Genomic DNA, 24,941 nt, shown 5'->3' with positions numbered 1-24,941 from the left:
AATAAATCAGAGATACAGTCTAGACATTGACAATGTGGTATCCTGTCTTTAATTGAATGGCCAGCACAGTCACCAGATCTCAACCCTACTGGGATATTATGGGAGCAGCCTGACCGTATGCTGTGTAAGAAGTGCACATCATGCCAGTCCAACTTGTAGGAGGTGATCTAGGAAGCATGGGTTGACATTTTCTCAAATTACCTGTACAAACTGACAGCTAGAATGCCAAAGGTTTGCTAAGCTATAATCGCTGCAAATGCAGGACTCTTTGATGAAAGTAAAGTTTGGAGGACACAATTATTATTTCAAGTCCAAATCATTATTTTTAGCCTTGTTAATGTCTTGATTATATTCTATATTTATTTTGCAATTCAATTGATTTATAAAATGTCTTTTCTTGGAAAAACATGACATTGTTTGGGTGACTCCAAACTTTTGAGCCGTAGTGACTTCATGAGTCCTAAGACAGCCCTTGCCAGTTGTTGAATTGCGTGAGAATAAAAGGTCGCTGAATTTCCTTTGCAACAGATGTTTTGACTACAAGGATGCAGTGGAAGAACATCTTGGATCTGGTCAAGGAGGTAAAGGCTCTGCGCATTCAAAACACGGTATAAGATCAAAGACTTGCTTATCCGGGGAACCGAGTTGTGGCGTTTGAGCAGTAGTCCAGGATGAATGACATGATCATCAACGGGCTGCCCGTCAAACTACGGTTGTAGGCTTGGGCTGTGAGCAGTAACAGCACGGGGGACACTGTAGCTGGGTGCTGCTTCCACAGAGCAACAAATTGATTATTTTCTCCGCCCCAAAGGCATTGCCCTGGACTGTAGTGAAATTGAGGTGTGCCACCCTCTACACGGGTGAAATACTAGAGACAAACTGGCCATCAATGTGAGGTTTGTCTAGTATAAACACAAAAATGCATTATTCAATGCACTTTTTGTAAATTCATTGACATTGAAATTACAAACAGTTCCGATTTTGTTTAAAGTCAAAAATAAACTACCGGAAAACTTTCAAAAACTCTTTAGGAGAAAGGAATGGCCTTATGAGTTATGGGGTGAAAATTTGTATCTTTACAGCTACCAGAAATAATTTTTGTGTTTCAGTTTTCAGTTTCACTCCGTTTAGTGAAACTGTGGAGAAGTCTGAATGTGGAACTAAAGCAATGTCCAAATATCAGACAGTTCAAAATAAAAAAAATAAAAACAGTTCAAAAATAGTTTGATTTTTATGGAATACAATATGTAATAATTGCTGCTATTTTATTGATACTATTAGTATAGGTTGTTAAATTATTATTATTGTTTTATTACATACAGTATATAAATGAATTCCAATACAAGGAATGATTATTGTCTTTGCTGATGCAGTTATTATACATTTCAGTTAAGTACTGTATACAGGCATTATGCATTTAAGTAAGAACTCAGGGAGATTTATAAGAATGACCGATTTCATAAATATTATTTGTATGCACAGCATAATGGTGTATGATATATTTAATCTATGCACAATGCAAATTAGAACAGCAAGGAGTGACTATGATGAAGCATGGAGGAGGGCATCAAATAAGATTACACTTCAACTAAGTCTTTGGAATATGTGCAACTAACCTATAATATATACAACTTGGGGTTTGTTGGACTTTTCAATGTGCAAGCCATTTACCATCCCTGACCTAGCTGCCATGTACTTATACTGATATTAAACTACACATAGACATTATTTTTTAATTTGGCAATTTTTTGTGTGCAGTCGGTTGTACTGGATTTTATTTAGATTTCAAATCGTTTAGTGGGCTTTAATACAAATGCATGCTGCAATTCACAAATTTGTATTTAACAATTGAAAACCAAATTTTCCTTAGTGAAAAATCTATCACGTTTAGTCCTAAAGGAAATCCTAAAGAAAAAAATGCATGGTCATGATATGAAAAATGTGAAGAAGTGTTCTATTATCTTTACATGGTACTTTAAATATTGCCAGTGATATTTATTTATAATCAGACGTAGTTTTGTTCTAGTTTTATGTTTTAATAATCTTTAACAGGCTTAAACCCATATTCTACTGCAATCACTCCAAGTATAGCATATTAAATTCTCTTGTGTTACTCAGTTTAGTTCGTTTCTCAGGAGGCAATTGCTAAGGTGGTTCTAAAAGCCTTTGAAACATGTGATACCATTCCTTTTTCACACATTGCCTCTACATTTTAGCTCTGCTGCAATAGAAGCTATATTGTGTCATGTCTGTTTGTTTGTTTGTTTGTTTATTTCATTTCTGGCTATAGTTATAAACTTAAATATATATTTTTATATGAAGAAGACACAGTCAGCAGTGTTATGTTTATTTTAGAAATTAAATTAAGTTATTTCTGACATTAACACTTTCTGATGACCTCTCTGTCAATCATGTTTTTCTTTTTCACTTTCACACTGTGTGACACACAAATGCCCATAGAAATACACATAGTCATGTCTATAAATCTCTAGAGACCAATTTGCTCTTGCAGCTGGCATACTGTGGGTGGTACAGGCCATGGGGCATTTACCCATTTACTCAAGTAATGAGGCTTCACACTATTCATAGGTATTTTTCTCACTTTACTTTAAAAAAAGATAAATGTCCCTCCTTTAAATCACGCTTTGTAGTAGAACTCCCATGCAGGAGCAGATTGCGTTGGAATGTAACATCTTTCTATAAAAAAAAATTAGGCCTATAGAATAAGGGATCAAACAGAACTGTCAAGATCAACTGTACCACAGTCTTGGTCCTGATGCACTCACAATTGTGTTAGAAAAAAAACTTTATTGAAATCTGTAATGGAGACTTTAGAAAGAAACAAAAAATAAGCAGAAAAGGTAGACAAAAAAGAATCAAAGTGATGCTAAACTAATTGTTCAGTCTGGAATACAAATCAGAACTGATTGGTCTGCTTTTCTAAAAGAAAAAGTCATACAAGGAAACAGTTCTCTTTATATTGTAATGGTAGCTGACAGTAAACATTATTTTGTTACCTATAGCAACTAACAACAGGAACTGAATCCAGTTGGAGTCCTCCTCCCATGGAAACATTAATGGGCCCTTCACATAAGCGGAGGTGGTGAAATAGCGGGTTGTAATACACTGCTGTGACAGCAAAGACACACTGGCATTTAAACTAAGGCAAGTGCCTCTCAACTACAAGGCGTCCTGTTTAAAAGAGAAAAAGCTTTTGACAGGATGTCAATTAAGAGGTGTAAGAGCAGGCATAATGAGGACATTAGAAAACAGATTTTTCTTCTGCCTAAACTCAAAAACTTAATAAGAAAACAAAGAAACGTCTATCTGATGTACAAATATTAAAACATGAAAAAAAGAAAATTATCCTCACTTAGTAGACACTTAACATCATATTGTCAACTCAGGCTTAGTCTATCCCAACTCCCTAATAAAATATAATTTCTACATATGAAACACTCAGTGGAAAACGTTTGTACATGCCTGTACAAGAACCCTAGTGTGGTAGACTAGGGAACAAGCATGTGGGAATGAGAGTTGTAGGTTTAATGCACTGTGAGGGGATGTGATGAATATTACTTTAATATTTAAATTTTAACTGTTTACCATCAATTTACAGGCTTCACAGGGGCATCATATTTCAGGGTTCATATAATAGCAACAACAATAATAATAAAAATAATAATAATAATAATAATAATAATAATAATAATAATGATGATTATTATTATTATTATTATTATTATTATTATTATTATTATTATTATTATTATTATTATTATTAGTATTATTATTATTATTAGCTATTGCAAGATACGTCTTCCACAATTAACCCGTCCCTTTGGGAGAAGCCCCCCCATCACAATACACAAACATACCCATATCCCCAGGCAAAAACTTTTAGTATTAAAAAGAGATAAGATACACAAACAAAAATAAATTAGAGAATGCATTACATGCACATTCATATGTACCACCAGCTCAGAAAATCAAATAAGCTGATCTGATTTACGAGTTAATAAGGTAAACATTTCTGACTCTATTTGTAACTAAAAGCTCAGCTCCAATGGAGAGTTTTAGCAAGAGTATGTCGTAAATTAAATTACAATCCAATATTTTGTTGTTTTTATGGTGGCATCTACTCTTTTGTGAGAGAAAAAGTAAAAAACGATTGATAACTTTTGTGAATACGTAGGTCTCACGGAGATGAGTTTGGAGATTGATGGACAAGTCTTGCAAGGTCATCCACTAACTCAGACTGAACAAAGTAAACATTCAAAATATGTTGTCTATTCTACGGAATAAATCTTATCACAGTGTCACTCCCAAATAAATGAGTTACAATGGTCAAGTAGTTATGCAGCTTTCGAGTATTTTACTTGCTTCAAAGTTTTATCAAGTTTTTTGTTTACAGAATCCAAGAGCTGTAGAGTTAAGGTGACTTTCTGCTCTACATTTCTGCATAATGAAGTAGACTACTGATTACAGAGTAATTTCAGCATGGTAAAAAGTAATTGTTTCTTATTTCCAAAACTCAACTGATCCTTATGTCCATATTTAAAATCGAACCCATATCCATGGGTACGGTGAAGCCCAAAAATGTGCTGCAGGGTTAACTTATTTATCATTATAATTTTTCTTTTGACTGGAATTTCTATGAATGTTTTTGGAGTGGCCCTCTCTACCAGGGTCACAAATTAAATCTGATAGAGAATCTATGAAGGGAGTTAAAGACTAGGGTAATGCCGAGGATGCCTAATAATGTCAAAGACTTGTTAAATAAAGATAAATAATCAAAACAGCAGCGGAAACAAGCTAAAAGCTCATCAGCAATTATTGAAAGGATTTAATTGATGCAATGCCAAGATTTCCCTTTGATTATTGAGAATGCCATAAATAATTTCTAACATGGCACTTTTAATTTGATATAAATTTAGTTGATTCAAGTTCATTCCAATTATTTCAGGTCAATTTTTTTTATCTATGTGTGTGCAGTTAGCATCACTTTTGTAGTTAATACGATCCATTAGAAAATAATTAAATGTTGCCTAAAGCCATGAAAAATGTACAGCTTACAAACAAATATTTGCATCAATTAGCATCAGTTTCATGTTAGCAGAATTTGCATCTTTCAAGTGGTATTTTGCATTTTCTACAAATATTCTTTTTTTTTTTGCAGTTTTTTGTATGTGGAGAGTGATTGATAAACAAGGTTACACACAAATTTCTCAATCAAAATAATGAACGGGGAAAAATGTTCTGTACCCTATAATCATGAATGATCCATGCAAATATAATCTTTGTGTGACTGCAGACATTGATTGAAAGAAGAAAAACAGAAAGGACATAATTGCAAGCAATATGGTCAATAAAAGGCACCCCGCTGCACTGTCTGCTTGGAAAAATCATTTTCTTGTGACTGTCGGCTTTGCGTGGCAGCTTGGATTTGTGCTGTAGTTACTAGTAGTATTTTTCTATCTACGGGAAGGCAGCAAGGGTAAGAATGAATGCGTTGGAGGAGAAAAATCAGTTCCTTCCTGCCTAACTGATGGTTCCTGGCAAAAAGAAGTTGTATGGAATAGTTAAAAGATCTCAATTAAAATAATAATAATAATAATAATAACAACAGCAACAACAACACTAATAATAATAATAATAACAATAATAATAATAATAATTAATCATTAATCAATAATAATAATAATAATAAACAATTCTATTTTTTGTTTTTTTGTGAGTCCATGCAGTCAAAAATAACACGTAAATGCCCAGGAAAGGGGCTCAGCAGGACAGGAGGCTTTAGTGCAAAAACTAAAATAATCCTAAAAATTAGTTAATTTCGAAGTAATATTGTCACCTAATAATAATTAGTAATTTTTCAAGTTTTTCAGAAAACACACAAAACAAGATGGCACTAAGTTAATAAGATGATTTACACACAGAAAAAATCCTTTTTGGAAAAAGAAAATGACAAAGGCCATTATTTTAGAAGGGTAACAATATTGAAAATATTTATGGAGTAGTCTTAAATTACTATTTTCACACATATAACTGGTGATTTGCTGAAGGGCAGAGGATGCTTGTGGAAATATTTTCAAATATGAAGAGAATGCTGATGGTGGAAAAACGGGCATTCAAGTGACTTTGAACACGCCATGGTTGCTGGTAGCAGAAAGCCTGGTCTGAGTACTCATTACAACCTAAATATGCAGGATACCATCTTTTAACATGCAACGTGGTGAACTTGAAGCAGATGGGATGCATTAGCAGAAGACCACTGTTCACCACAGGCACCCTCCTGTCAGCCAAGAGAAGAAATGTAAGGCTACAGCTCACACAGGCTCACCACACTTGATATTAGCAGATTGGAAAATCTTGCTTGCTCTGATGAATCTTATTGTTTAGCTATGAATGTGGAATCGCAGAGGTCAGAATTTGAAGTAAAAAAAAACCAACATCCTGCCTTTGGGTTCAGGCTCGTGGTTATAGTTTAATAGTTAAGTGATATTTTCTTAAGACACTCTGGGCCCTTATTTTCAGTTCAGCCTTCTTTTAAATGCCACGGGCTATCCAAATGTTGTTACTGAACTTCAAGAAATCAGAATCAAGAGGCAAAAATAGAACAACCATGTATTATAGTGAAGCGGCAAGCGTCGGTGCTTCAGTGACGCTTCAAAACCACTCGACTGACTAGAGTTGCAGGGACCAGCCGCGAACTTGGATGAATAGGTATTCACAATAGTGAAATGCTTATACCCAGAATGAGGCCATGCAGAAATTAATTAATAATGCTTTAAAGGCTGGCCCCCGTTATCTCAGTGCACTCCTTACCCATTATTACTTGGTCACCTAACCATCCTCACTTGTGCCTGTTAACTTGTCTCAACTTTGTTCTCCTGAATAAAAGCTCCTTCCAGCCACAGCACAGGTACCAGATTATCTGAAGCTCTATGCAAACAAAATCCAGCTCTTTTCAAGTCAAGACAAGTCATTGAGATCACGACCCTGCTTCTGCCATCAGATCCTTCACTCCTTGTATGTCTGTGCCTGATTATTCTTATGGACCCTGATTTAATACTTTTGACCCTCACCTGACTCCTGACTCCTTTCTGCCTGCTGGAATTGTGAACCCATGAAACTGTAGTCCCCGTGTAGACTTAACCTACACCATATATTGGACCTTCATTCCCCTGTTTCTGTATGGTGAGAGAAGTTTTAACCAACTTACCTGACTTCTGCCTCCTCCAAAGCTATCATAGTCCTTTTTAAGAATAAAGGCTAGTAGCCATTTCATTTTCTGTGTTGGCAGGAGTTTTGGGTCCAAAAAATCTCCACCCATCATACAAACCTGTCTAGAAAGGCAAGGTGTGTTGAAAATCTTCAATTGAGAGAGCTGTAAAGAGAGAGAGAGAGAGAGAGAGAGAGAGAGAGAGAGTGTGTGTGTGTGTGTGTGTGTGTGTGTGTGTGTGTGTGTGTGTGTGTGTGTGTGTGTGTGTGTGTGTGTGTGTGTGTGTGTGTGTGTGTGTGTGTGAGAATGTGTTGATTTTACATTTATAGGAGGAAATGTTAATGCTGGCTTATTTTGATGTCTTTTTCTATCTTTTCCTATTACAATTTTCTTGTAATTACGAGACATTACATCAGTTTGGTGCAAGATTTCACAGTCCAGCTCTAGTGCTAAGCACTCCTAAAGCTGAAAGTCTAAAATCACACCTGGTTCATGATTAAGTTCAGGGTTAGGGCATAGAAAGCAATAAAAAAATGAATGGAAGTCAATGGAAGGTCCACACAGCTTTACCATTGTGTTTTTGGTTAATTGTTCTAAACAGCTGATATTTGACCAGATTGTGTGTATCTAATTATTTCTCATAACACCTGGAAAAAAAATCTCCACTCAAGAAGGCCAGTTTTATGATTACAATCATCTGTGTGTAACGAGAAAAACGGTCATTGTGTATATGCTAATGTAGAAAAACTTCCACCATATAATAGTATGAGTAATATTATTCAAAAACTTCTCCAGAATTGCATTTTTTAGAAGTCACCTCTGTTTAAACAGTATGACGTTTCCTCTCCTTTTCCCTTCCTTCGCTCTTCTCTCTCCATCTCCTTTTTTTCAGCTCTCAGCTGCCTGTGGCCCAGCAGCAGTTTGTGTTGCCACAAACAGAGAGTGGGGAGGAGAAACCCACCATGACAGGCATATAACAATGCTGCAACACCACTCTAATTGGCCTGGGGCTTATAGGGAGAGTCTGCTGTTCAGCAGACTGGTATTTTGGGATGTGAGAGCAAGGATGGGGGGTGGGGGGTGGTTTGGGAGGAAGAGGCAAGGAGTGTCAGATTGGATTATGGATGAGTTGTGAGATAAGTCAAGTTAGGACATGTTTTTGTGAGGTGGAAGGCATTGTGTGCGTGCAAATGAGTATGTGTGGGTGCTAATGTGTTGAGCTTTTTTAGGGGTACATACATGTCATCCATGAATGACTCCCACACATATGCTCTAATAAATGGGGAAGATGATGTTTAAGAAGAAGAAGAAGAAGTTTTTGAAATGTAGCTACCACCAACTTTTCATTTACAGAACATCTTTGTTGACCCCTGTCATCTGATAAGCTAACATGCGTCTTTCACAAAAACACTTTTAATTTCTGACTTTTACACAACCACTACATATCAGTTTTCGGTGTCATTGACTGCAAAGATATTTTTTTCCCTGTATTTGTACTCTAATCTTTTCTTAATTCAGCAACATTGTTGCCAGTACCGCAGCTCTTCTTTTCTGTTTTGGTAGTAGCCTAGAGAAAACACTCAACCATTAATCACAGGCTAAATGTAGGTTGACCTTTCTGTTTCGACAACTAAAAAAATGACTTATATCAGAAATTTTTACTTTAGTCCTGTACTGTAGTACAATTAAAAAAAGAAGGAACTCATCCCAGTGCTCTTAAAATTAAGGTCCTAGAGTCTGGGGGGAATAGTGGTGAGACACAGAATCTAAATTGCTTGGGAGTCCAATGTGATTTAAGTCTCTGGCATAATCTGTGTTTAACACAGACACAATGGGGTAAAGGACACAATCAAGGGGAGACTCTGTAAATGAAAAAAGGGGCTCTGATAAAACACTGTAAAAGTTGACCTGTTTTGTCCTCACTGTTAAATGATTGATTTTGCAATATATATGCCCTTTTACTGATTTGATCATCCAAAACTTAGAAGTAAAATAAACAGTAATAGTTATGTTTAGCCCACGCTGCTGTATGATGCCTTTGTGCCTGCGTGCTGTATATGTCTGCCTTATTTTCCCCATGAGTTCCAGTCGCCTACTCTGCCCGTTTCTGGTGGTTCCTCGGTCTCCATCGGCTGTTCTGGTTAGCCTGTGTTTTCATCACTGTGTCAGGTCTGTCACTGCCTGTCACATCCTGGTCTGTTTGGTTTTGCCCTAATCTGATCAAGTCCGGTTCTGTTCACCTGCCTCATCTCCCACTTTTATTTTCTACAATAAACTTTTTAACACCTAAACGTCGGGCTGATTATCGGGTTCACCAGTATCATTCTTAAGAGTATGTTCTGGCCAGCATGAACCTGACGCCGACAGTGTTTACGTTCAGGAATTACTATCATGAGGGACACTAATACTATGGTTAGTACCAGTAGCAATATCAGTTACTCACTTGAGGCTTTCATAGAGGTGGATGCTGAAGTGATTCAGAATTTTAATCGCTACCTCTTTCTGCATCAGCGTCTGCTCCCTTCTCAAGTGAGGGATGAGGAGTAGTTGCCACGGTTGCCGTGATCCTGCTTCCCCATTGCCCTTTGTCTCCTCAGCGACATCGTTCTTCTCACTGTTGTAAGCACCAGGTGGATCTGCCTCCAGCTAATGCCACAGAGTCCCTCAAGGAGGGGATCTACCTCCAGTTTGCGCACCAATTCTAGTTGAGACGGGGATCCAGGGGGACCTGTCTCTAGTCGGTGCGTTAGTGTCCATTGATGAGGGGATCCAAGTGGATCCAGCTTCCGCCCGTGAGATGGTCATCGAGAACTCTCAAGTTGGCCTTCCAGGTGTCGCTGGTGTTCACTGAGAGCTCACCCAATGACCTAAGAATCCAGGGCTTTGTCAAGTTGCCAAGCATCCAGGGACTTGTCGAGATGCCAAGCATTTAAGGCCTTGTTGAGACGCCAAGCATCCAGGGCCTTGTCAAGATGCCAAGCATCCAGGGCCTTGTTGAGACGCCTAGCATCCAGGGCCTCGTCGAAACGCCAAGCATCCAGAGCCTTGTTGAGACACCAAGCATCCAGGGCTTCGTTGAGCCACCAAGAATCCAGGGCCTCGTAAAGAGGCCAAGCACCCAGGGCCCCGTGGTTATTATAAGGTCCCTAGGTTGTTGCGGGAGTTCCTGCATTCTGAGCTGCTGAGTTGGGTTCCTGTTCCGGAGCTGCTTCACGGGAGAGTACTTCATCAGTTACTACATTGGATCCTGTTACCAGGAAGGGCTGCTACAGAGCTTCCTGGACTCCAAACCACTGATTACTCCTGACTTCAAACTTCTGGAAGACTTCAGACCCTGAGCTTCAGCACTCGTCATTCCCTAAGCTTCAGCACTCGTCAGACACCAAGCTTCAGGTCTCGTCTGACACCAAGCTTCAGGTCTCATCTGACATCAAGCTTCAGGTCTCGTCTGACGCCAAGCTTCAGGTTCCTTGCAGCTTGTTCTTCAGGAGTGATTGTCTGAGTCGTTGACGCCCGCCAAGGGTCCTGCACCATCAGTGATGTCCGCCAAGGGCCCTGCAACATTGCCGATGCCCGTCAAGGGTCCTGCACCGTCGGCAACGCTCGCCAATGGTCCTGCACGTCAGAAACTCCCGCCAAGGGTCCTGCTCTGTCGTTGGACTCCAAGAGTCTGGCTCTATTGCCGGCTTCCAAGGGCTCTGCTCAGCCTAGAGGATTCACTGAGACACTCATCTGAGGTCTAGCTACGTAGCTACTAGCTACTCTGTTGTGCCGGAGAAGGCCTCCAGAGATTCTGCTACACCGGGCAAAGCGTCCAGACACTCTGCTATGCCGGGATCTTACGACTGAAGAATATCCCTTGGGATAACTCTCCAGGAATCCACCCACTCTCGATTATATATTGAAAAAGTTCCCAATGTAATAGGAACTACACATAAAAATAATCAGGAGAAAGAGACCTGTCAAATTTAGGTTAGACTTTGTGATGTCACTATTGCTGATCCAGTGCAATATATCAGGAAGGCCTCTGTGGATATCAGATGAGACAGGTTTAAGACACAAAAATTAAACGATGGGGTAAAGACAAGCTAAGGGACACTCACTCACACACATACACACACACACACACACACACACACACACACACACACACACACACTACTACTACTGCATGTTGCCTTATCAGCACCATATTGCTAGAATGCAAACATGACAATAACAGCACTTTATTACCCCTGCTGACAAGCTTTATGGAAATATGGATTTCAACCTAACTGCTAAATGTACCAGTATCTGCTTTAATAACCATCACCAGAATCATCATAAGTATTAACTTCTGGTTATGAATCCAAAGTAGCCCAGAAAGGATTCTGCACCAATAAGGAACATTTGGCTGAAGTCACACGAGAAGGAGCTCAGGCAGTGCCAAACAGTAGTAGCTCCATAACATACATACATCCATCCATCCATCCATCTTCTTCCGCTTAACCGGGGTCGGGTCGAGGGGTAGCAGCTTCAGTAGGGAGGCCCAGACGTCCCTCTCCCCAGCCACTTGGGCCTACTCCTCCGGGGGAATCCCAAGGCGTTCCCAGGCCAGCCGAGAGACATAGTCCCTCCAGCGTGTCCTGGGTCTCCCTCTGGGTCTCCTCACCAGGGAGGCATCCTAACCAGATGCCCGAGCCACCTAAACTGGCTCCTCTCGACGTAGAGGAGCAGCGGCTCTACTCTGAGTCCTCCCCGGATGACTAAGCTCCTCCCCCTATCTCTAAAGGAGAGCCCAGACACACTACGGAGAAAACTCATTTCAGCCGCTTGTATCCGGGATCTCGTTCTTTCGGTCACGACCCAAAGCTCGTGACCATTAACGAGGGTAGGATCATAGTCCAGTAAATCGAGAGCTTCGCCTTTTGGCTTAGCTCTCTCTTCACCACAACGGATCGGTACAGCGCCCGCTTCACAGCAGACGCCGCACCAATCCGCCTGTCGATCTCCCGCTCCATCTTCCCCTCATTCGTGAACAAGACCCCAAGATACTTGAACTCCTCCACTAGGGGTAGCACATCCTCCCCAACCCGGAGGAGGCACTCTACCCTTTTCTGGTTCAAGACCATGGTCTCAGATTTGGAGGCACTGATTCTCATCCCCGCCGCTTCACACCTGGCTGTGAACCGCTCTAGTGAGAGCTGTAGATCACGCCCTGATGAAGCCAATAGGACCACGTCATCCGCGAATAGCAGAGACGCAATCCTAAGGCCACCAAAACGGATCCCCTCAACACCTTGGCTGCGCCTAGAAATTCTGTCCATAAAAGTTATGAACAGAATCGGTGACAAAGGGCAACCTTGGCGGAGTCCAACTCTCACCGGAAACGAGTCTAACTTACTGCCGGCAATGCGGACCAGACTCTGACACCGGTCATACAGAGACCTGACAGCCCTTATTAAATGGCCCGGTATTCCATACTCCCAGAGTACCCCCCCACAGGAGCCCCCGAGAGACACGGTCGTATGCCTTCTCCAGATCCACAAAGCACATGTAGACTGGTTGGGCAAACTCCCATGCCCCTTCCAGGATCCTGCAGAGGGTGTAGAACTGATCCAGTGTTCCACGGCCAGGACGAAAACCACACTGCTGTTCCTGAATCCGAGATTTGACTATCCGACAAACCCTCCTCCATAACAGTGCTGAGAAATTACATTACATTTCGGCATTACAATTCTCCGATTTAAGCAGAGCAAAAATTAAGCAAAACTAGCATGAACATCAGTCAAGCTTTTGAGCGTTGGTGCCAACTTAAGGAATTAAAGGGGCTCAGAAGTCACACAGAGGTTGCTGCTTTCCTTCTGGACAGGTAAGTTACATGTTACTAATGCTAACCTGGCATGCTAACCTAACAGACATGGCAACCAGTACAATTGATTGAATTCATTTTTATTACTTTGATGTGATACTAAACCTTTTTAAAAAGTTGAATAACTGGTCTGCATTAGATCAGCCAAATTAACTGTCATGACCTTGAGGTGTTTTATGTTTTTGGATTTCAGTTTTTTTTTTCCTTTTTGTTTTTCTGGTTGCAACCATTTTAGTTCATACTTTTGTTACTTAAGTCATTAGTTCATCCTTTGTACAGCATGTGTTGTTTTCTGTTATTTCCCTGAGTTTCTTTGTGTCCTGCTGTCTTGTCCTATTAATTCCACCAACTGCCCCATATGTCTTCTGATTGTTGTCACCTCACGTGGTACCAGCTGTTAGCATTTCTCCACCCTGCCTCTATACATTTTCTCCATGGTTCTCTTTGCTCTCCTCAGGCTTATTTATTAATCTTGGTCTTGTCTACCACAATAAGAGAAAAATAATTAAAGTTCTCACGAGTTTGTGCCTGGTGTTCAGTCCAAAATGCACACAACTGATGAAAATGCATCTGTTTGAAGCCTTGGTCAAAGGCAGTGTGTCTGCTGTGATTGGAGCAAATAGGATAGGCTATCCCTGACAGGAATTTATTCAGAAATCCAAAACATATTCCTTTTTTTCTTTATTTGTGGGACAGCACAGTTAGGAACCCTTGGAGCTTCTCATATCATAACAGCTCTGATTGGTAGAGGTAGTTTGTAGCAGCTATTGATGCCATTCCCCTGCCCAGGAAGAGCACTGCACAGTGGGACACAGAGGATTTAGTCTGCTGTGATCCTTACCCAGGGTATACAGTGGTTTGTTTCTTGAAGACATCTGTTCCAAAACTAGGTCCGGAAATATGGGCAGAAGGTTTTTGACTGTAGCCAGCTCTGAGGGGAGATCAAATCTAGTGAATTGTGATGGTTTATCTGAGGAAGGTGCAGAGGGCCACAGCAGTTTTCCAGCTGCACAATGGTAAAGAGAAAAAAGGTATGTTTTCCTGGTCCGCCAATGCAGCAGCAGCCTGACATGGCAAAGACTCATCGTCACTGTTCCATCAAAGGTCGCGTACTGCCTCTGGATTCAGCGTGCACAGTAAATCTATGTAGCCCAGAAAATAAAATCCAAGCTGAAATGTAAACAAAATAATAATACACCAAGTTATTTTGTACCATTTTGCAATTTTTGTGTTAGCCTTGTGCTCATGAAGTGGAGAAGATAATGTCAGTCCCATTGACATCTCACATTGTGCTGCTTTTACTAAAACCTTATTATTTTCTAAGGCCTCCAAATTAGCCTTAGGCTGTGTTAAATTAAGTCAACCATGCAATGAAATATTAGAATGAAGCTACTTTGATATTAGGCAAGTACAAACTGGTATTCTTGGATGACAATTAATTGTTTTTAATATCTGAAACCTCTCTAGACCGAATGGATATTAGGAGATTCTTTAAAAAGCAGAAAATAAGTAAAAACGTCCCCACAGAGCATTTTGTCATATGGAAAATTAGTGGAATTCACTGGCTTTCCTATGTCAGGTGATACATTAGCTATCTTAACATTAGCTATCACTTTGTGCAAATTTAGTGATGACATTGAAGTCAGATGAAAGTGACTGAATATGATGCAATTTCCTTCCTGGCTTTTGAATGCTGCACGAAGCACTTCTCCCTTTCCAGGCTGGTGTATAAAAGCACCAAGATGTGCAGAGAAAAAGGTTCATTGACCTGCCTGACCTGTTTCTTGGGATTATTAAAATCTCAACAAACATGATACTCTCATGCAGACTTTCCTTTTGCATGTTTAAGTTTTGAAGGCCTGGATATGAAGGTAGACATGTTTCAGAATGTGCGATCTTGTATTTGGAATGTAAAAATGTAATGCTCATTGTCATTGCTCATTGCTCAAGTGTCATTGAGAATGGCAGAGATGATGGCAAATGGGAAATCCCAGGCTAAACTGGAGCTCTTACTGTGATTGGTTTAGTCCATTTCCCTGACAATGCCCCTCCCCTCTGCTGTCATTCCCTCCTGCTTTCAGATGCACACAACTGCAGGGAAGGTTTCAAAAGTCACACGCACAGGGATAGAGAGCAGATTTGAGAGGCTGTCTTGTAGTTGTGTTAGGAAAATTAACACAAGTTAAACAAAATACAAAATGTAATTAATTGTTTAATCCATCCATTTTCTATACCCACTTTTCCGTGCAGGGTCATGGGGTGGCTGGTGCTAGTCACTAGTGGTCGTAATGAGTTATTTGATTGTATAAAAACTTTCTGCGGGTGAACATTTTACACACCACCTCAAATAGATTTTACATGGATGTTTGTTTTTTGCAAAAGTAAATACTTAGTTGTACAAGTTTAAGTTTTTTTGCTGTGTATCTTCTCACATTGTAATTCACAGGTGTACACATCCAAAATACAAGCTCTGACATTCTGAAAGATATCTACCTTCATAACCAGGCCTTCAAAGCATAAAAATGCAAAAGGAAGGTCTGCATGAGAGTATGTCATGTTTATTGGGGTTTTAAAGACATACTTTATGATGTTATCAAGGGATGCCTGTGATTATTTTATATACCAAACCTCATTCTGTAGAACAGAATTGATTTCTTATATCCACAGTGTGTGCTCAGAGTCACACCTTCTGCTCAAATGTGTTTGTTATTAAATCTGAATGTTAAATCATAGAGGGGTTTATCACATGATGACTCCTGAGCAGAATAAATCGTATATGCAACAAGAACAGGAAAAGTCCTCTGTGACTATATGTAATATTAGCAGCCAAATGGTTACAACATATTACTGTGAACATGGCTCACTTGAGATTATGCAATCAATAAATGAATGACTGTTATGCCCCAAACATGTATCAAAAGTGTCTTAAATTCCCTTTATTTGCTGATGATACAAAATTTTATTTGGGAAAAACCCATTCATAAAAGCTATACTATGATGCAGAGATATGTTGGTTGTCAAAACCTTAAAGGTCAGCACTGGTTATTCTCATAAGTCTGTGAAGGGCACCATTCAGCAGCTTCCTAAAGACCTTGTACATTGTGACAGGACTTTAAAAACGTATTGGTCCCACTCATCACCTGTACAAGAACATATTAATATTAAATTCAGTTTTTAAACATACTATTAGAAATAATTTTACTATAGGTTTGCTTTTACGGACTGGTTCTAATTACGGACTGGTTGTGGAGAACACAGCCATATTTGAGTGCCTGTTACGTGATGCGCTACATAATGAATGTACATGCGTGCGCACGCATGTATTGTATGTGCCAATGAACAGCTGCCGCTCAGGGCTCAGCCCCTCCCTGCCCCAAATTTCCACCGTCAGAGCAGTGCAGTGTTGAAGCAACAAGGCAGAGACCACCCCCAGCATATCAAATTGTTTTCTTGTTAACAACATTATAAAGTTATGAGCAGGATGGGCACAAATACATCAAAATGTGTTTCCAAATAAAATACCAAATACCTACCTTAAAAGTGTATCAAAATAAACTACAACATACAGCAGCCAAAAAATGTATCAAAATAAAATACTGTATTTTTGTATTTTCAAAATATTACAAAATACTTCATTCCAAGAGCCTTTTTCTGACATCCCTTCACTTGTACACTATTTGGAAAAACATCTGAATGCAAGAGACTCCTTCCATAACCAGTCAACAGATATGCTGACCCCTCATGTTAGACACCCCAATTTAAATCTCTGCCCTGAGAAATGTTCAGTAACTCAAGGAGCCCTTCCTTCAATATACTTATTTAGTCTATTGGTGGAATAGATTACCCACCATGAATCAGCAACAATAACTCAAAGACAAACAATCCAAATGGAATATTTATTTAGACATTTAAACTGGTAAGCATTTAACACCATCCCTACCACAGTGCACAACCTTGATCAATGTATAACAAAAAAAGTAAAATTAAAAAATCAGGTTGTCACATTAATACTGTAAAATATAAAAAGAAAGGAAAATAGCAAACTCAAGTGTTGCGATCTAAGCTTGTGAACTCAACTTGTAAGCCTTGTGCTGTGTAACCTTACCTTGTCTAAACTGTGGATCAAAAGAAGTGCTCTAGTCTGTAATAGCAACATTTTAGTTATTCTCACTGCTTGAAATGAGAAGTATAGCCTAACCATGTTAGATATGTTGCATGAATGGCAGAGACAATTCAAATTGCCTTTCTACAGTCATCTAAACAGGGTAATCAAATTCCAGGACCAGCATAGATGACTTTTTTTAATTTATGGATAATCTTCTCTGGTGTCAATTAAGCATTTCTCAACTTTGGATTAAAAAGCAAAGTAACTTCAGTTACTGAGAATTGTACTGAGTAAAATATTACTGAAATTGTATTGGTAATGCCTTAGATTACTGCATTACTGCAAAAAGTAATGCATTACAGCAGCCTAATTAAATTACTTTTTTACTGCATTACTCCCAACACTGATATTGTGTAGGCTACATACAGTCAACAGTAGAACATTATTTAGGTACATTTCTAAGAAAAAGTAAATTAAAACGACCAACACTAGTATGAACCAAAACTAGCCTACTACAAGTGGCGGAGAAGTTCGGCTGTGGTGCTGCAGCAGCACACATATTGACAATGAGATACAACAGTCCTATGTGGGCTATAGGCTAATTACATGAAACAAAAGGAAACAAAACAATAACTTTAAAAACATGATTCTTTGAATGTTCACAGGTGAAATCAACGACAGTGAACCTAACCCAGAGTTAGTTAGCAGTTAACATTCAAAAGTTAAATAGCCTAGCCTTACGAACACTGAACGTTACACGAAACAGGAACATGCGAGTTCCTGCAATGTGCCCATAACAAGTGTGAAAGAGTGCCAAAATTCCCTAGTGGCCGAGAGTGGTATCACAGGGACTTGACTGCAAAGGTGCCACAGACACTATTTTGTGCTTTATAGATAGTTAGATGTCATCACAGACTGTGTCTCACAGAAAGTATTTTACAGTATTTTGAAAATACAAAAATACACAACACTGAAGTATTTTGATACAAAATACAAAGGCATTTCATCATCTCAATTAAATGCAAATTACAAAATAGAATTTTGTATTTGAAATACATATTTCAAATACTTGTATTAAAAATACTGCCCATCCCGGGTTATGAGTTACTTACTTCTTCATTTGAAATGTTCCTCTGAAAGGTGATGCTGTTTTGCTGTGTTTTTATCCTTTAGAAATATGCCCAAAAAAGGCATCACGTCAAAAGGTAAAGGAGAGACCAGGTTGCAGAGCGGAGATAGAAGGAGCCGTGGTTATTCACACATCTTGTTTTGGTCTGCAGACAGTGCTCCTAGTAATCAAAGGAGAGAAATTAACTGATTAAGAAATCTGTAATGTAATGATGAAATTTAGCAAAACTACATAATTGTCACACAGCATTAAAATGTTTGAACATACTTAATTTGAACCAACATTATTATTTTGATTTGCTTGTTATGTTTCCTCGGCACTGGTCATTTACTACTTCATTTTTTGATATGCAGTTACCTGTCAGTATTTTATTGTAATTGCCTCCTTGTATAAAGTGGTTGTATTTGGCAAAATGACATAAAACTGAGAAAAAAGGTGGACATAAAACAAGAGAAGCAGTGTCTCCGTCCTCACAGCTCTGAGAGGAGAATAGTGGAGGGTTAAAAGATAAATTGCTCCTTCGATCACGGCTTGAATAGGCAGATTTTAAAGGTGCAGATCAATGCAGCTTTTTCTTTGTGCATCTTGGTGCTTTTACGCACCAGCCTGGAAAGTGAGAGGTCCTCTGTGCAGCAATCAAAATCCAGAGAGGAGGAGGCATCACACAAGCAAAGTTCATAAGACCATTTAGGCCGCTGACATTATCATGCAATACAGAAAAACTTTCTCACCTCTTTAAATTTCTCCACATTTTAATTGATGATTATCCAAAGTTTTTCTTATTTATCCTCAATAAATTTACATTAGGTAGAGCCACCTATAACCCGCTAGGCTGCTGAAACTAATTAATTTCCCCCTAGGGGGATGATAAAGTTTATCTTATCTAAATATTATAATTGTATGATTGTTATATTGTTCATTTCCTCCACTGTTTAAGTGGTGGATCAGCCAGACAGCTCTCTCTGTTTCCACCATCTTCCCTGTTTAAGACACTGTTAAGCTCACTAAAAGTCCTCCTTACTACTTCTAACATGTTTTCACTTTAGGGGCTCTCTTAAGGCCTAAGATGCTTTGCACATAACTTTTATCTTATTGAGGTAAAATTCTAAGAAAAATCTTAGAATTCCATAAATTCTAAGAACTTTCCTAAAATTACATCACTAAGAGCTACTTTTAGTGTTAGGAATCTTTGTGAATACGGAAACAGAATTTCTGGAGCTGCTGTTTTTTATCTACATGCAGGTTCATCGTCCTACCAGCATTCAGGTCAGATGTGAATCAACAAATGGAACAAGTTTCAATGCAGGGTTAAAGATGTTGGAAAGCTGAAACCGCAACCTTCTCCCTTGGTTCAGTGATGGTTTCTCTCTTTTGACAAAGATGCCTTCTTTCGCCCCTCTTTCAAACCGTCTGTCCTCTCTATCTAAAATTTGGAGCTCATAATCATCAAAAGTGTGTCCTCTGCCCTTGATGTGCAGTTGTGTTTTGATTTTTTGCATGTGCTCAATAATAGCAGCTCCAAAACTACAGGTTGCTCAACTGTGAACCTGCAGAATTGACAAAGACTCCTGGGTAGTTGTCGAAAACACCTGAGCAAATGTCCGATTGTTTTCGATTTAAGCCTATTGTGGTTGCCAAATCCTGGATAAAGAATAATTGGCACAGGCAATCTCATACTTGAAAGCCCAGATAAGAGTTTAAATCTTTCAGAATTTAGAAAGCAGCCCATGTCCCAGGCAGTGAAAAATAATATCAGCTACAAAAGGCTTTTAAAAAATAATAATTTCATGAAGGGTAAAAATAATACTTTTGCATACTTATGGCATGGGCTACAAACACATTTTTAACCTGTAAATGTTCCAGTGAACATTTTTGTACCCATAATATGGACTTGCCAAGAACATAATTTAACCAACAACAAGCCACAACCACGTGCTCCTCAGAAAATCTCATACAGAGGAATCAAAATAATAGAGATGCTCAGGAGATAAAAAAAAAAAAATACTGGTAGAGTTTTAAAAAGGCCCAGAATTAGCAGATACAGTTTTTCCCATGGAAACAAAAGTCAACTGTCATGGTATCTATTCACACTCAGAGAGCAAGACTCCACTGCAGAAGAGAAACAATCCAGCTGAAGCTTCTTTAAAGGAGCAATAAGCAAAATGTCATTAGTTTAGGTAGAAAGAATTAAAAAATAGTGATATGAAAAACTAAAGATGGACTATGATAAGATGTCACACCACATCTCTCTTTATTGTTCTCCAGTCTTTTGTTTACATAGCCGGGACGGCCGCGTGCACGCATGTACGTGAACAGCCGTAAGAGCACAGCAGCGTCGGAGAAACATGGCGCAGACCACACCCAGCAGATCAAAATGTTCTCTTGCTAACAGCAATATAAAGTTATGAGTTACTTACTTCTTCATTTGAAATGTATCCTCCGAAAGGGGATGCTGCTTTGCTGCATTTTTATCCTTTACAAATACGCCCATAGAAGGTGATGCGTGAGAACGGAAAGAACAACCAAAAACCAGAGTGAATAGAAGATGTCTTCGAAACCTTCAAGATTTGAAGACAGTTTGTGTGAAGGATTAAAAAGGGGGTTTTCTACTTGAAAAGTACTGAATACATTTCAGCAAGTGTGTTCAATACCTGTCTTATACTGTTTTTTTTAACCATGAGTTAATTTACAGAATATCCTGTTCTGATCTGGTCTTTGTAAGGATTCTGTGGGTTCTTACTGACATCTATTATGAATTTGACGGCAAAATTCCTCTAAATTATATTTGTCGAGATAAAAAATGTATGCTTTTAATTCCCTTTTCCCAAACTTAATATGGTCAGTGTGATGGATGTGGTGTATTTTGTCTAGACAACAAACACATTTAAATTAGACTCACTGTTAAAGAAATCAGAAGAGTCTGCAGATTAACATTTTTTAGCTTAAAAATATCTGATGAAGTTAAGCTTTGATGCATAAATAGGAATGGTCTAATTCTAGTATTTTCTTATGGATTCAACCTGGATTTAGTAGGGTGCACTTAGGGAAACAATCAGAGAAAAACCTTATTGGCACTATAAATTCCAGCAGAGATATAATTCTGAGATTTAAGGATTTAATATTATAGAGAAACTGTGCTCTATACGGTGATAATTGTATTTTTAGTAACCAAAAGTTTAGTACTCTAAATTAATATTGTGATAAAATGGTTAACATGAAGAGCACACATGCATTTTGCGCACTACTTAGCAATCACGGGTAATTATATGAAATTATGTTGTTGTAATCTATTCAAGGTTCACAAACACAGTTGATCTTGATTTATTTTGTGTAAAATTTATTTATTTTTGGTCCTCCTGTTCCCCCTAGAGACACCAACCAACCCTCAGCTCACGTAATCATGAGCTGTCAATCATCAATCACTCAGAGCCTGTCTGTGTATTCCCATGGCATCTTTGCCTTCATATCACCGACATGATTGATGACCATGCAGTTTGTTAAAAAAAAAGGGCTTACTGAATGCTTTAGTGAAATCATGCAGATTTTCAGAAAAACAGTATGTTTAGGCTTATTTACACATGCGCACATCCATGGCTGACCAAAAAAGTAAATAACACAACAATATCTCATTATTACCCAGCAAAAAAAAAAAAAAAGACGTAAAATTGTCCATTTCTACAGACTGCTTTTCATTTATGAAGGGGGATGGAAAAATGATATATATTTATAATATATTTTCAGGTAAGAAAACACTGCTGGACAAACTTTATTTTCCTTCTTAAATCAGAAAACATAAGAAAGTGTTCTCCCAAGTAGACAATCATCAAGAGTGTTTTATGAACGGGACCATATCTTAATTTCTCCTTGTCTTCACATCTACCTTCCAAACCTTTTGTCTTTTCTCTACAGCTTGCTTTTTTTCTGCTCTTGTTTTGTTTCTTCTTTAATTCACTTTGTGAGTCCATGTTTTCTCTGTATTTCTTTACTGCATCGTCTTTAATAATCTGAAGTTCATTCACAGTAAAATGTGTATATTTTGTTGTAGCTTAAATGTATGATTTCAAAAACTTTAAGAGAAGTAATAGTCATATATATATATATATATATATATATATATATATATATATATATATATATATTTATTTATTTATTTATTTATCTCATGGCAAACTGAAAATTCACAACAGTCTAGCTTAGCTTGATTGTCTGCAATGAGAATTCAGAAGACCTCATGCAGAATCTCAGATTGCACCTAACACCCCAAATTAATTAGAATCAGTTTTATGAGATGAGCAGGATCAGATGTCATTTTAAAGCATCTGCTCACTTATATTGTCATGATTGTTATATAACTGACTGGCGCAGGCAACAATTACAGACACAGAATGACAGTTTAACAGGTTTACTGAAAATGGAAGGTGAATAAGTGCAACATATGGATCCTCGGTGGGGGTCTTTCTGGGTACTGAGTAATAGAGGTAAGGGTTAATGGTTTGAGCAGATGACAGTGAAGGAATCTTGCAGAGAGAAGCATATTGCATACTTTTGTGGGATAATGGGAGTATCCTGGGAGACATAAGAAATCCAAAAAGACTGTGGTTGACAGGCAGCGGTGTTTGGTGGCTTGTTCATATGGAATGTCTCTTTCTTGTTTCCAGGGAAGAGCGTGTGGTGAAGCGGTCGGTGGCGGAAGGTTGACAAGGCAGGTGAGCCGGGAGGTAAGTTGCCGAGTGGAAGAATTGGTTGTTCTTAGGAGGGATTTTTTCATGACTTACACAGAAGTTATCCACTTGGATCCATTAAACTAGGAACTGATCACTGGGACAAAATAACTAATAATAATCTAAAGAAAATTACTTTGAATGTTTGCAGGGCTTTATCTCTGTCTTGTTTAGTGTTTACCTTGGTCTTTATGATTCTGTCCGTTCACTGGTGGTCTCTAACAAACCTTTGAGCCCTTCACACACAGCTCTACATCACCATGTCATCAGGTGACTATAAACCTATAGTAAATGTTTTGAAGAAATCAATGCATGGATGTGCCAGAATTTTCTTCAATTGAATAAAAACAAAACTTTAGTAATAATTTTTAGACCGGTAGAGGAGCGATCAAAAGTTAGCACACAGTTTCAGTTGCTTCAGCTAGTCCCCACTGATCAGGCCCGAAATCTGGGTGAAGCGATGGACTTAGACCTGAACCTCCAAAAGCATCTAAAGACAGTTACAAAGTCAGCCTTCTACCGCCTGAACAACATTTCCAGGATTAAAGGACTAATGTCTCAGCAGGATCTGGAAAAAATAACCCATGTGTTTATCTTTAGTCAAATTGATTGCTGCAATGTTTTTTATACAAGTCTGCAAAGAAAATTGATCAGACAGCTGCAGCTGTTCCAGAACGCTGCTGCCCACGTCCTCACTAAGACTTAGAAAGTAGAGCACATCACCCCAGTTCTAAAGTCATTACACTGGCTCCCTGTATCTCAGAGAATAGGCTTTAAAATATGTCTGTTAGTCTATAAATCCCTGGATGGATTAGCACCTACATACATCACAGACTTGTTATCAGAGTATCAACCCTCCAGACCACTCAGGTCTTCTGATTCAAGCCTTCTCTACATACCTAGAATCAGAACCAAACATGGAAAATCAGTATTCAGTTCCTATGCTCCACTTATCTGAAATAAACTTTCAGAAAACTGCAAAAGTGCTGAAAGCTTGACTTCTTTTAAATCAAGGTTAAAAACATGTTTGTTTAGGATTGCCTTTGACTGTTCTAGTTAAACTGTTAACTGAAACATCATTAGTTTAGGTTTGTAGTCCAATTGTTTTTAAAATCATCAATATTTGCTTTTAGTTTCCATTTTCCTATGTTTTATTTTGCTTAAATTTTCTGCATTTTATTCCAACTTGACTTTATTCTGCATTCATTTTACAATGTTCTAATCATATAAAGCAATTTGCGTTGTCCTTGTACTGAAATATGCCTTACAAATAAATGTGCCTGGTCTTGCCTTACCTTCACATAAAAGCTGCTTTGATACTGAAATTAATTTACACACAGATGGACTACATGTACTGTTTAGATGGGTTTTGAAGGCCATTGATTGCCTTGGATTTTATTTAGGGTTTACAAATACAAGGAGGTCTAATGTGCACAACACTTTAAAGATTTGTTTTTGTAAGGAATTTTGAAAATTATGCACAATGAAAATGTGAAAAAGTTAAAGGGTCATGAACACTTTCGTAAGATGCTGTAAATGACACTATCAGAAACATTCTAAAAGAACCTAATGTACACCTCATTCTGCCACCGTCATGATTGTCACATTACTTACAGAAGGTGTAATGCCCCAACATGTATTCACCTTTAGATAGGTAATGGCAAATTTTTTTGTAATGAATCTTCAATAAAAACCTTTCAGTGTACCTCACATGAAAGCATCTAATTTATTACACTGATACATACGCACACAAAAGGTTAGAGTTAAGTCAGGCACGCTCCTTCATCGACCCACACAAAATGCCTGAAAGCACATTGACCGTGGTAGCCCAGTGGGACCTCTGAGTCAATATAAACCAACAGGAGCAATGATTGATTGATCCCTTGCTACTTGACTCTCCATCTCCA

This window comes from Fundulus heteroclitus, chromosome 11, assembly GCF_011125445.2.
Source record: "Fundulus heteroclitus isolate FHET01 chromosome 11, MU-UCD_Fhet_4.1, whole genome shotgun sequence".
NCBI lineage: Eukaryota > Metazoa > Chordata > Actinopteri > Cyprinodontiformes > Fundulidae > Fundulus > Fundulus heteroclitus.
Note: the sequence above shows the minus strand (reverse complement) of the source record.